At 46.7% G+C, this 13,583-nt stretch overlaps 1 protein-coding gene across 7 annotated transcripts in view; it reads left to right on the forward strand.

The window, feature by feature from the left end:
* Positions 1 to 13,583, forward strand: part of LOC121591577 (protein vein) — a 110,195-nt gene that overhangs the window by 51,296 nt on the left and 45,316 nt on the right. For 2 of the 7 annotated variants that reach the window (XM_041912261.1, XM_041912269.1), the window contains exon 1: positions 6,825 to 7,156. The exons of 1 other annotated variant lie outside the window; for it this stretch is intronic. The gene's annotated coding sequence lies outside the window, so the exon portion shown is untranslated. Of the gene's footprint in view, positions 1 to 6,824; positions 7,157 to 7,609; positions 7,632 to 12,782; positions 12,802 to 13,583 lie in introns of those variants that run through there. 4 more of the 7 variants (XM_041912262.1, XM_041912263.1, XM_041912264.1 and 1 more) reach the window with 4 other exon arrangements.

Consider the following 13,583-nt stretch of genomic DNA (forward strand, 5'->3'; position numbering starts at 1 on the left):
GAAGTCGGGTGCACGTAGCGGAAGGATAAGTAGGAACATAGGTATTTATTTACCTTTCTACCTCTTTTTGCGAGTTTTTTTTGCTTCAAAGCCATCATCTTGTTGAGCCATTATTTCCGCAAATTTTGCCCCGTATTTTGTCTTTTCCACCCAATCGGTGCAGCGTTTTGGCACGCCATCCGGGCCAAGTGTCGATCGGTTCCGCAGGGCGTGTGAGGCCCATCCGAAAGGGATGCAAAAAGACGCACACACAGCCTTTTACTCCCGCTTCCCGCTGCAAAATTATACACTCCCCAGTTCTAGAAGCCGATCTTTGCAACGGGCACGAGAACGCACCGTTTTACGCCCGCTGGCGAAGAGTGTCGATCGCGCACGCTGCGGAAAGTGTAAACAAATGCCGCCCGGTTCGCTCGGGTCATTCCACGGCTCGCGCACTGGCGCCAACGGTGCCAAACCGGAATCTCTGGCGTCTCTCGGCGGGATGGGGGGGGGGGGGGGGGGGTGCGGGAAAATTCCGCACGCACTCATCGCAGGTCGGTTTGCGGATGTGTGTTTGTGTGTGCAAAAAAAGGAAGGATAGAGCGAAAAAATCGCGGCGAGGAAATCAAAACAAACCGACCAACCGACCGGTGAGAAGAAGAAGCGTTGGATTGTGTGGGGGAAGCAAAGAAAACTTCTACCATCTCTCCCTCCCATCAAGCCAACATCAAAACGATCTCGTTTGCGGTTTATGCGCCATGCTAAGGGAGGGGGGGGGGGACTAGAAGGGGGAATATCGGGAAACGAAAGCAATAGTGTTTGCAATTCCCAGCCCTGTCCATTATCAAGCGTCTGCCGGTGGCGCCTTTCGGGGCAAACATTAGCGCCTCTTTATGCTGCTGTTTCACCACCCCTTGTTGTCTGCGTGTTTATACGCATATTGCTTAGAATAGCAATAAAATTTTGCAACCTTACTGTTGTCGGTTTGCAAAGCAGTGAGGGGTAAGTAGATGTGGGAAGTATATTGGGAAGCTATCGAAAGAAAAAAGAAGACATTGGGAATAGGCAATTAAATTTGAGTTTAACACTCATTTCAGTTGCTCAAATTTTAACCATGCATTATGCAAACAACAAGCTGTTGTCGCTTGCTTGCAAAACTCAACACAAAGCCATTAGGAGCCGAGTCATCTTTCACCCGAACCTACTAACTTTGGCACAAACAATGCAGACCGAAATTCAGTATGTGATGGATCTTCAAAGAAGCAGTAAACTCTAGCGGCCAGAAATTGCGGGCAGGATGCGCTGCGTAATGCGATCTTTGCACGGTTGAACTAGAAATAGTCTGCGGCCCCCTTCGAGAGAGGCCCCATTTACCTGTCCTTCCCTTGCGGGACAGAGAAGATGACCCATGCACTGTTGTTCCCTACACCAACTCACCACCATACCATTTAACCTACCGCGGGTCCGTTTAAGCCGGTGGCGCGCGCGATCTACTTTTCCCTTCTTAAAACCGCACTAGACATGACAGTGAGTCAGTAAAGTCCGGCCGGGCAAAATGTAAACATATGAACGGTTTGTGCGCCTTTCTTTTCTACTGCTGCTGCTCGTCGTGCCCGTTCCCCCGGCTGCGGTTTGCTCGGATGGGCAAGTCATGCGGTGGATGATTCGCAAAACTCTACATCCCCAAAGGTAAACGAACATCAAGAACGGGAGCAGCCAGTACCACGGCCATCGTTACGGGGCGGAAAAAAATGGGCAACAACTTAAACCCGGATCGGAAAATGAAGCGATTAAGACACGGTGGGACAGAGTCACGGCGAGACAGCAAACAAAACAGTGACGGGAGAAGGGTGAGAGAGAGAGGGAGCAAAAGAGCAATACAAATAAACACACACAGACACATGTCGTTTGTGTACGCGCACGCACACCAACAGGTAGGAAAAATCTGTTGCAAGCGAAGCGTCACCGAAAGAAATGGTGAGATCGTAAATATTTCGTCAAAATAAATTTGTCATTAAGCTGTCTTTGGCTGCAAGTTCAGAATTTCAAAACAGCAACACGGTGGAGGGGACACACGGGGTAAGAATGGGGATGGGAAAATGAAGGAGAGCACAACACAACCAGAAGGGCGATAAGAATTGCATACGCAGACAGAAGGAAGAAAGGAAATCATGAAAATAAAAGCGAAAAGAGGCTTCACGCAATAAGATGTTAGTAAATCATCTTTTTTGAAAAACACACACATAATAGAGTATGAATATTAAAAATTAAAAATAAATATTTATAAAAAGAGTGATAATTGCTACACAAAAATGAAAAACAAAGTCCCAAAACAACGGTCCCATCGGTCGAACAGCAAATAAGACTAACAACTAATGACACCAAACTCTGCTTCACGTTTTGTTCTGTCCCAACCGAACCCTCAGCTTACTCCCAAACAATCACTGTAAAACTCTCCACTGCCTTGGTTACCATTTTAGTGCCTTAATAATGTCCTGTCCTTTCTCTCTCTCTCTACCCCCACTTAAAACTCCTTCAAAAGCTGCCAAACTACGACGACAGGCTAGTTGTGCATAGCAGTATCGCCGGCTGAGTCACTGGCCGATCAGGGCCGTCTTGATCGGTCCGGTTTGGACGTTTTCTGAATGAAAAATTCTCAAATTACAAAACCACCCCACCACAAGTGTGGGTGGCAGCCGATGATGATGATGATGGGAAAGAAGAACACACGCTGCTCAGCTCAGCGCGCATCGCCGATGTTACGAAACGCAAACGAGAGGCACACACAAAAATAATGAAATCGTTAAGATTTGCAAACGGTGGAGTCGCGCAGGTCCGAAAACACTGCCGACTGCCGCTTATATATTGCTCATTCAATGCCTTGCTGGCGGCACACGGTTAACGCAAAGCAAAGCGTGGCCAGTAGAGCAGGGGAGGATGGTGGTGGGTTGCAGAGAATAAGAATATTAAAAAAAGAACAGCGTCTGCACGCATTGCATGTGCGCATCGGTGCGACCGCCAGACTGGCCCGCTCGGAGATCGCCCGCGCCTTACTTCACAGAGCTGCATCAGATCCTCTCTCCCTCCTCCCCGCCCTTGTCTCTTTTTCGCTATCTCGCACACCACTCGAGGACAAACTTATGACGCTTATAATTCAGTGAGAAATTTATTGCAAGCGCGCTCCAAATCAGGTGCATGTGCCGTGCACCGTCCGTGGGATTCTGTGCCGGCATCACGAACCGAAGAATGGAGCTGGAGATATGGACACGCCGGTGGATGGAGTGCAACGACGAGTGCAACCGTGAATTCGTAAGTGGTGCCCGCTACTGTCCACGCTTTAGTGAGCAGGCCAGCTTAACTAGATTAACTAATTCGGCTGCGTCTTCCTACCGACCCGGGGGCGCATTAAAATGCGCGCTAATGGAAAATGGTCTGCAGCAAAAATCTTAAAGCATGACTTAAAAGAAGACTGTTTTTCACAAACTCAACGGCGGCCGTCTTCAATGCTGGGAAAAAGAAAAGCACCTCCCGCGCTTGCACAAATGGTCATTCGTTCTGGGAAGGCAGGTTTTGCCTGGACGAGCATCATGAAGTGCAGATTGAAGTGGATGAGACGCAAATTTGGAGGATTTATGATGCAGCAATGTGTTTTAAAAAAAAAAAAAACGGGGCTAAACAAGGTCATAACCATTTAAGACAGTGAATCGTTGCAATATTTGTGCATGCTTACAGCGAAAGGTATCTTTGAACAGAGCTGATGGTGGATAGAAAACGAAATATTTAATTCAATTAGAGTGGAGACGGAATAAATGCACCAAATTGTGTGAACTTCTTTTGACACTAGCCTAACCACTGTATGATCAGGTGTAATTATAAGGCTCTTAATAATACTGGAGATAATACGATTAGGTGTTTGTATTAGTGATGTGCTCTCTGGAGCGTGGCTACGATTCTGAAGCGACTACGATTATTGGTAGTCCGACTGATAGTCAGATTCTGGCTTCGACCAAAACGGAACCACTAGTCCGATCGAAATCGTATTTGCTTGCGGAGACTCCGACTTCGGATGACTTCGACTTCGGACGACTCTGGAATACTCCTACTCCAGACAACTCCAACTCTGGACGACTCCAACTCCGAAGGACTCCAACTCCTGGCGATTCCGGAGTCGAATTTTGCTAACTTGACTCATCACTTGTTTGTATCATTGCAAGATCTTATTCCTCCGTATTCTATGGCATTCTTACTGCAAAAATTCAAATGGTAAATGGTATCTCTTTTACTGTACATATGTATACCAGGACCTTCATGTTCCACAATTACCAAAGTTTGTGGAATTCGTTAGCTGCTATGTATTCCTCCATCTTCTCGCTTAATGAGTATGATCGATTATTTTCGAAGAGGTAGAAGCATCTTATCTTGCCACTATTGTGTAGGGATTCAACCGGTGGACTATTTTTGCAGGTCAGGGTCACAGTATCGTCTGATATATCAATAAATACTAGAAATGGAGAGCATTGAGTTCATCAGACAGGGACACCAGGCATTAGATTTGTTTGCAAACATACAGTTGGATCATACGGTGATGGTCGCAAGATCAGTTTTTTCTGTAAATAGATACAACTTAACGCCTCTGTAAATAAGTACAGCTGTTTCTAGAAAGTAATCTCTTACAGCTACGATATATTAAAAGCCAAACCTATCAGACCAATATTAAAGTAAAGAGCAAAGAAACGATTAGAACCAACACCCCATCGCTTATGCTTAGCTTCGAGCGCTATCCAACAACAGCACGAAACCTCAAATCTGTTCTTGAAGGCCACTTGAACCACTTGACGCTTAACGACGATAAGTCGCGCTCTGGATTATCACACTCTTGAACCCAATCATCAGCTCGCCTCTTCTATCCCTCTCTCTCTCTCTCTCTCTTGCTTTCCCTGCGGATTGAGCAAGCTGCTGCAGCCCTCTAACATGTTATCAATTTGTTCCGATTTGCCACTTCAACACCAAGAGTAGCCGTCCATTTCATGCCTTCTTTCAGCGCATTTTCGATGTTTCCGATATCCTCAACTCCTCTGCTCCTCTGCTCCGTTTGCCACCAGATCGTTCCGTTCCGTTCAAATTGTGTGGTCGTCGTCCACGCTGCGGTCTGTTTCCGCCTCGATGATCGGGCACGGGGCGGCATGCGTATGCGCCGCCGCGCAAAACTTCTAGCTCTGTTTTCTTCTGGAGCGTAGAAACAGAGTACAGAAAGGAGACCGAAGGAAGGAAAGGCACAGGGCCAGGTGGGGCATTAGTAGTTTGGTGGTTTGGACTCCCGGTGTCATGGGCTACAGGACACACAAACATACACATAGGCGCGAGCGAGCGCGCGCGCGTGAAGCGCTTTACTTCGCTTTCCTCACATCAAAACTGGCGAGTCACTGGCGAAGGGGGGGGGGGGGGGGGCCCACCAGTCTCGTCGGTGGCGCACAGGAGCGCGTGCTCCAGCTCTCCGTTCCAGCTGGCCGGGCACGCTTCACCTTGTGTTCGTTTCGGTCGCGTTTTGTTTGCTGCCCCGCAGTTTGTATGTCCGCGCTCGAATTGGCCGCTTTTCGGAAGCCGCTGATGGATGACCCGGCGTGGAATAAGAAAGGAAAGACTAGTGTGAAGAGATAGAAAAAAGCCAAATAGAAATAACCCGCCCAAACACGCACATACACAGACAATGTGCATCTAGCCGATCGACCACGATTAGAAGTGTGCTGGGAAACTGCTAAGGATGGATGGCGACCAAATGGTGATGGTTTCTGACGGATTTAGTGGTTAATTGTTGCTCGGGATCAATACTCTCCGCTCTCAAATAATTCTTGTTTAAAACCACAAATAATCAAAACAATTACAATACAGCTTGTAACGATGTTATCAATCTGGCATAATAATTTAAACGTTCTATAATAAGTAAATTACATGAAAATATCTCAATGTTTGATTGAGGTGCATCTAAAACGTCCGCATGGTTAGTAAGTTCGATGAATTATACCTCCACCGATGGATAGCTACCAAAGTGTGGTTTACATTCATACATAATTCATACAAAAAAAGAGACAAATACATTTGTTGCGTTCAAACTTTTAAACGCCTAATTAGCCTAATTAGGCTTGGTTTTTAAAAGATTGTTTTTCTTCTATTAGTAAACTATCCGCAGCGCACAAATCGAGGCAGCACGCCGCTTATTCGCTTGCTCTAGAGCAAATGTTAATATTTTTTTAGTAGAAGAAGCAAAACCGAAGCGAATTCTTAAGATTTTCCTCACCCACCGCCACCACCGCGGTACACCAGCCGAAGCGGAACATGTGGAATGCGGCGCGTGCTTCACCGTCTCCATCGAGGCCCCGGGACAGATCATGCCATCGGTAAGCGCTCCGTGAGCAAGTGTGAGCGCGTGGATCATCATCGCCAGCGAAGAGAGCAAAGATTGACCCACCAGCGGAACTCGCCAGCGGAAAACTATTCTCCCGCAGAAGAAAAATGGGACTCAGAAGCGAAAAAAAAAAGAAAAGTTCCTTTCCCACTCTTCCTCTTCACAGTCGTCTAATGTGTGTCTTTTTTTTGTTGTTCTGCTCTCAATTAGTAACTCTCTTTCTCTTTGACGCTCTCTCGAATTTTCCTCACCCACTGTGAGCGATGAGCGGTCGCTCAGCGCACCCTTCCACGACGAGGGTTTTTGCTCGTATGGAGAGCGCTTCCGAGTGAGCGAGTGCGCTGCTCGCGCGCGCGCTTAGCCCTTGTGGGGAGGGAGGCGTCGCGGGTGCCCAAAAACTCAGCCCGACAGCAGCAGCAGCAGCACAGTTTTCTGCGAATTCGAGTTTTTCCGATTCAGTTTCATTTTGTGCGCCGAGCTGCTCGCAGGTCCCGTGGAACACGCGGATGCAAGCACACACCGCAAGTGGTACCGCAAAAACCGTGTCCTCTCGTTACCCCCATGTGGTGTCCCTCCCTCGTTCGTCTCGTTCGTGAAAAGTAGAAGCAAACGGGAAACAGCAAGGAGTAGCGAATCGGTCGAGTTCCACCGCCGGGCAGCGTGTGTTGTACCTGCCGACAGCACTAGTGACAGTTTTAGAGAAGTGAGTTAGAAGTGAAAAGAAGCAAACACAAAATACACAAAAAACAGTACCTACACATATATGTTTCAACGGTAAATTAAAGTTTCGCATATTGTGTGGTTTTGATTGGGTTTTTTTTTTGTGTCTGAGTGTGTGAACCAAGTGGAGCATGTGAAAAATCGGCTTCAAAATCGTGCGTGCAGCAAACGCTTCACCATAACGACCAGAGGCTGGCACACGTTTCGCCCCCTCTGGTAGTTTCATTAGGTTGCCCCCGAAAAAAAAACGTAAAACGTGTCAAAACAAAAAATGAAAAGAAGTAATCTATTTACAGAAAAATAAAATACGAGTGTAAATTGAGTGATCATACGAAACGGGGGGCCGCGCGCGCGTATGTGTGCATGTGTGTGTGTGTGTGTCTGTGTGGCCGTTGCAAAACGTGGAATGAAGCAATGAAAACGAAAGGCGGTTTATGACAGATCGAGATCGAGGCCACACAGTAGCAGTACGTTGCGTTTCGGGAAATGAGTTTGCCGAATTTACCATTTATCTGTCCAGCAGTGCGTTGTGTGTATGTGTGCATGCATGTGTGTGTGTGTGTGTGTGTGTATTTGTGTGAAGAGTGTCTAGGTCCAACCGAACCCGATAATAACCCGATGGACAGAGCATTAGTTTGGAGCTAATGTACTTCCTATCAAACAATAACGCGCTTCCTTTCTCACTCGATCGTACGTTTGCTCTAGTTATTACATGTTGTCTGTGTCTGTGTGTGTGTGTGTATGTGTGTGAAGTAAGTGTGAAACATAATTTTAATATCTCACCCTTTTTTAATATCCCTTTTGCCCCTTTCTTTCCCAACCATATTAAACTCTTGCATCGACACACCGTGGGACGGACCGTGGGCTTCCGAAGTTTCGATGCCTCCAGTAAAAGTGATCGTTTCCGGGTTGGCGCTTCTCGGGAGCGGAACAACTCGCACCGATCATCGGAAACGGAAGGGGGAAGGGAGCAGACATGCATAGAAAAATAAAGGAACCGCGTGAGCACACACACACACGCACACACCCACCGGCACGGAAACCTTTGCGGCGGCGGGTGGTGCGCGCCTTTGATGCCTTGTGATTATTTATTTAATTATTCACTTACTTCACTGCCCGTCCGTCTTGCGCGCATCTTTTCCGCACATACAGGTGTGCGTAGCAGGTGAGGGTGTATTGTGTGTGCGTGTGTGGTACTTAATTCTTGCTGTACGCTCCTTAATCAGTGGACGATTCTCCGATCCCTGTGGATTACTTTCCCGTTTATTTCCCGTACACGCTCCGTTCATGGCTGTTCGGTGCTTTTCTTTCCGGTAGCCGTTCCGGAACTGTGTGTGCGCGTGTGTGTGTGTGTGGATCGATCTCCCTCGCGAGAGCGTAAGGGTAATTATATAATTTTCAAGTTCATCTATCTAAACCGTAACCTAACGCACGCCGGTGCTACGTATGCTTACACCCATGCTTTGAGGCTCTCGTTGGTACGGCTGCTTCTCACTGCATCGTGTGCCTCCGACAGAAACACCGTTCTTTTTCCGCGTGTCTCGGGCGACGGTTGCGTGCTGCATAAAGCTAATGGAAAACCCGCTGGCCGCAAAATTCACGATCTGTAAGAGTTCGAACACACAAGATCGTGCGTTGTAAGAGATTTTCCATAAATTTTCAGTAGGGAGATGTGAAGAAACACTGGCTAGCGGATGACGAGCTTTGACCTTGCTTCACGCGTTTCTATGTCGATAAAAATTGGTTCTATGGTGTAATGGTACACAATTTCTCTTTTATATATTCAACGGCTAATCTCTTGTATGGATTAAGTAACTGATCGCTCGATCTTCGTTTGGCCTTACATTGATCGAATGCTGCAGTGTTAGCAAAAAACTGAACTAAAAATTATTTCTAATTTTAATTTCTGCGATTCCTAGATAATAGAAAATACCATCAAATTTAACTATTTGTTCTATATGCAGATTTGTCTTAATTGTTCGCTAACCGTCTTTGATCGTGATCATAAATTAGGGGAAGAGTATTTGGTTGACAAAGTTGTGACTGTTAAATGGTCACATAACAATGTTTTAATTATTTCATTGCAAGCCGTATTTTAGAGAGCGAATATTACAAATGTAGCTCCCCCGGCTCTGGTAGAGATTTTACCTCAAACCTACCGTGTCGCTGCATTGTACGTTAACCGCTGTACTGTAAGGTCAACGCAGTAGCGAGCGTTCGAAAACAGATATGCTTATTGTGTGGTGTGAAACGATCTTGATCAAGAAATGTGTGTGTGCTGTTGAACCGTTTCTTGGATGAACTGTTTGATCGTATGACGTAGAGTGCACAGTTTTGCAATGTACAGAATAATAAATACATTTTTCGGTTGCCTGTTGTATTTCATGTAAATATATAATATTTAACAACTTGCTTTAAGTTTAAGCAAGTACAAATTTATTTGGGATATTTATGGCAGTAAGGGAACGTAAATTCGGTTTTGAAAATTGTGCAAATTTTACATCCGTCCAGCTCTTTAAACATTAATGGCAGATACTTTTCCCTTGTTTATTATCGTTCATTTCCTCTCCAAAAAAGCACAAGTATTCAATTGAGCACAGTATTTTATTATCAGTTTTTGGCTTCAAACTATGCTCATGTGTTTCAATTAATTATTGGGTGCAGATATCATTGAACGAGCATGCAAACAACGCGCCCGGCCACTGCTGCTCGGTAATTCATACTCTGCTCACATTACCCATTTGCCAATATATCGATATCAATCCGGCTGATCTGGGCAGTTCCGGGCAGTTCTATTTTTCTGCTCTCCTATTTCGCTCTCCCCTCTCTCTCTTTCTCTCTCGCTTCCTCCTCCTCCTAGCCAAACCAATTTAGGTTCGTTTCCTTTTATTTTACACCACCGGCGGCTCCACACGGATCGATCACTATCGATCGGTTGAGTTGCGCCCTCTTCTTCTTTCACCTCCATCCAGTCATTATTGGCCATCAAATTTGGACGCTAACATGACGTATGCTTGTTGGGAGTTGATGGGAAGGAGGGGGAGGGTTGTATAAGGGGGGGGGGGGCGAGCCCACCGGCCATAATTATTCAATAAAGCATTTCGCGCGCGCGGGTTCGTGTTCCGGGGGGGCAGTGCGCGCCGCATAAAAGCCGCGGAAAGCGCGAATCACCTCGACGCGCCACCACACACACATACACACGCCAAAAAACTCGCACACCCGAGGAGTCTATTTTCGGTTACAATTATCCGTGTTTGCTTTCGTCTGGCAAATTGATTTATTTGCTTCCTTTTCGCCCTACTCCGCCGCAGTGCAAGCAGCCAAAGCCATCCTGCTGATGCTGCTGCTGGGAAAGACGATTTCGCGAGATCAACGTGTGAAGATTCGCGGAAGGAACTACAACCAGTGTGTGTACGTGTGTACGAAAAAGGAGGAAAAGGGGGTGAATGCACACACACACACACACACGCGAAGAATTAGACTGACGGTTGATGTGTGTTAGAGCGCGCACACGTTCCCTCGCCGGCTTCTAATAATTTCACGCCTTACGGGCAGCGCCACACGGTACGCGCACTCGTGCGTGCGTGCGCGCCGCTGTGTGTGTCCGATGATGCGCTACCACACTGGGGGGAGCAGGAACTAGTGCTCCAACTGTAGTATACCCACACACACACAATCATGAGGATTATGCGCGACCGAAACGCCACCCCAAAACTCCACACACATCGGCGGTCGCGTGTTGAAGGGGCAAGACAGCACACGTTCGGGCTGTGTCTGTGTGTCTCACTGGCGGCGATATGCCCTGAGACGCATCCCCTGGGAGGGAGGATCATGAGGAAAGAAAGATGCTGGTGGTGGTGGTGGGAGGACTCACTAGCATAAGGCGAAAGATGCTGAACTCCGTGATGTCTGAGAAATGTAAATATAGATCGCGGGTGCACGGCGAAAAGCGGGAGAAAAATCATCTCTGGCCGATGCGCCCCGTAAAGCATTTTTCCCGGAGCGGTTCAGCGGCCTGCAACACATTTCCATCACAGCGATGGCAGCGTGAAAAAGACACTCCCGTGGGGGGAAGGCGATCGCCACGAAGAACGAGCTAACGGAGTGAGGAAAATGTGTGTCTGAGATTGAGTTTTTGGGTAATTCGTTTTTTTTTTTTGCTTTTAGTGTTGCAGTTTTTTCATCGGGCAGTTGGAGGAATCACAACTGGGAAATGTTCCTTGCCCCTTCTCCCCCCCTCCCCCCTCAACATAGTAAAAAGTCGCAGTTTGTCATTTCAATTTGTCCGAACGGACGCGAAGCGTTCGGGTGTGCCTTGTTTGTCAGGTTATAATTAATGATAATTTGGACCCGAGCGAACCCAATGGACATTCGCAGCGCGGAAAGCACGGCATTATTGTGAAGCAATTTAAATTGACTTGTTTTATGCGGCCACTCACTCCGACTGGACACATCGGACGTCTTACGTCCGTGTAATATACCAATCAATCAGCCTTGAAAGTTATATACACTTCGTGGAAATTAAGGGAAATAAACAAGCGGCCGAGTGGGATCATAACTTACACGTGGTGGTAGAGTGCCTAGCGAACTCCCTCTACTGTTTGAAGCGTATTAATTATTCATCACTCTACTGCTACCTGGGTTCGGCATGCAAGCGTTCGACAAGAACCATCCGGAGGGACGGCGTACATTTACAATGTGTGCCTGAGGTGCTGTGTTGGATCACACCGTGAGAACGATCAAGGCTCTAATGTCTCTATGTGAGGTTGGAAATTAAACATAGGAAAGCAAAGAATCGGCCAAAATGATGGAGATATTGGATGAAAACAGACAACATTAAACGATTTTTCATCAATCTATAACTTTCCTTCAATAAGAAGTTACTTGAAACATGTATGATTGAGCTGATGGATGTAAAGAAACTAAAGAGCGAAGATATCTTCTGCAAAACACTCCTTGCTTCTATTTTACATAACGAGAAGTGCCGATGTGAGTTACCTGCCATCCTCATCCATTCACCTTAGTGAGTCAGCGACACAGGTAACTCTTCGTTTGGTTGCTGGCCGGTTGCTGGCCTTCAAATTTTCATCACCGACTACCGTGCGGTTGCGATGATCACTCCCCCAGCATCCCCGTTTGTCCAACCAGAGGGTCAGAGAAAGAGTGTGAGAGATCTAAAATTCAAAAAAAGTACCATCCGTCAAAAAAAAAAACCCGTCCAACTCCAAAGGCAAACCAACCCACTGCTAGGGGTGTAGCTGAGGAGCTCGCGAATCTGAAACGCGTGCGCGCGCGCGCGTGTAAGTCGTCATGTTGTGTGCCGTGCCCTCGTTGCCCGGTGCCCGCTGCGTACGCTAAAGCGAGGGAAGCCAATACGCGAACAAATCGGGCAGCAACAAAAAAATGTTAAAAAGCAACATCTACTGTCTCTTCGTCATCTCTCAGCCGAAGATTCGGGTGCTCTCCCACCCCGACGAGTTCGTGGCACGGTGCTGCGCTTTTGGGGCAATGATTTATCTTTCGGACGATCGTTCGCGGAGAGTGTGTAAGAGTTGTGCACTGTGCGGTACGGAACAAGTGTTTTTTTTTCAAACTGTTGGAGCTGTCCGTTTGTTTGGTATTTGCACCACAAATTGCAATAAATCACTCAAAAACAGGGATGTGCAGGAACAGGAAGAAGCTTCGAGAGCGATCATCAGGTTTTTTGCTTACTCCAAGTCAATCGGTTGTATGAAAGCTATCTTCTTAACATTTCACCTCTGCAACACTATCTTACGTTGATTTGACTGTCCATTTCCTTCTCCTTGTGATGCGTCCCTAAATCGTGATCCTTTAAAGGTTGCATTGGTGAAGGTTTTCACAGCTCGTCGTTTAGTCTACCGCAAAACCGCTGCATTATTGTGATTCAATGTTTGTGTGTATGTATGTATGTGTGTGTGTGAGAGAGTGGGATGTTCACGTCGCTCGTTCGTTCGTCCTCGTTGGTGGAAATAAAAATAAACGTCAAATCAACGCGCAGCCACGAAGCTGTCACTGCTACCTCGCGCAAGTGAACGAGAACAAGCCGCGCGCGTAAAGTAGAAAGTGTTGGTGCGTGCGTGATTAGCGATTTCATCGCATTGAAAAGAAAAGCATTATAATACACACACACACGCGCATACATAGAGGTAGGAAGAAAGGACGAGAAGGCAGTGGGCGCGAGCAAATGAAATGATGGAAAGAAACGCCAGTGCATTAGACTCAAGTGTCAAACGATGTTTGGTGAGGCTTAGTGCCGTTGAGAGCGAGAGAAAGAGAGCGATAGAGTGGTAGTGTGTTTTTTTTTAACAAGACCGTAGTACAAGGACAAGTGATGTACTGTTGTGGAGTATCTGTTTAGTGTTTAATCAAGAAAACATTATTTAGTATGATTTTATAAGCAATTGACATCCCAAGAATTGATTGTCAGTGAGAGAGAGACTCTCTGTTAAAATAATCCTAA

The sequence above is a fragment of the Anopheles merus genome, chromosome 2L (assembly GCF_017562075.2).
Source record: "Anopheles merus strain MAF chromosome 2L, AmerM5.1, whole genome shotgun sequence".
Taxonomy (NCBI): Eukaryota; Metazoa; Arthropoda; class Insecta; order Diptera; family Culicidae; genus Anopheles; species Anopheles merus.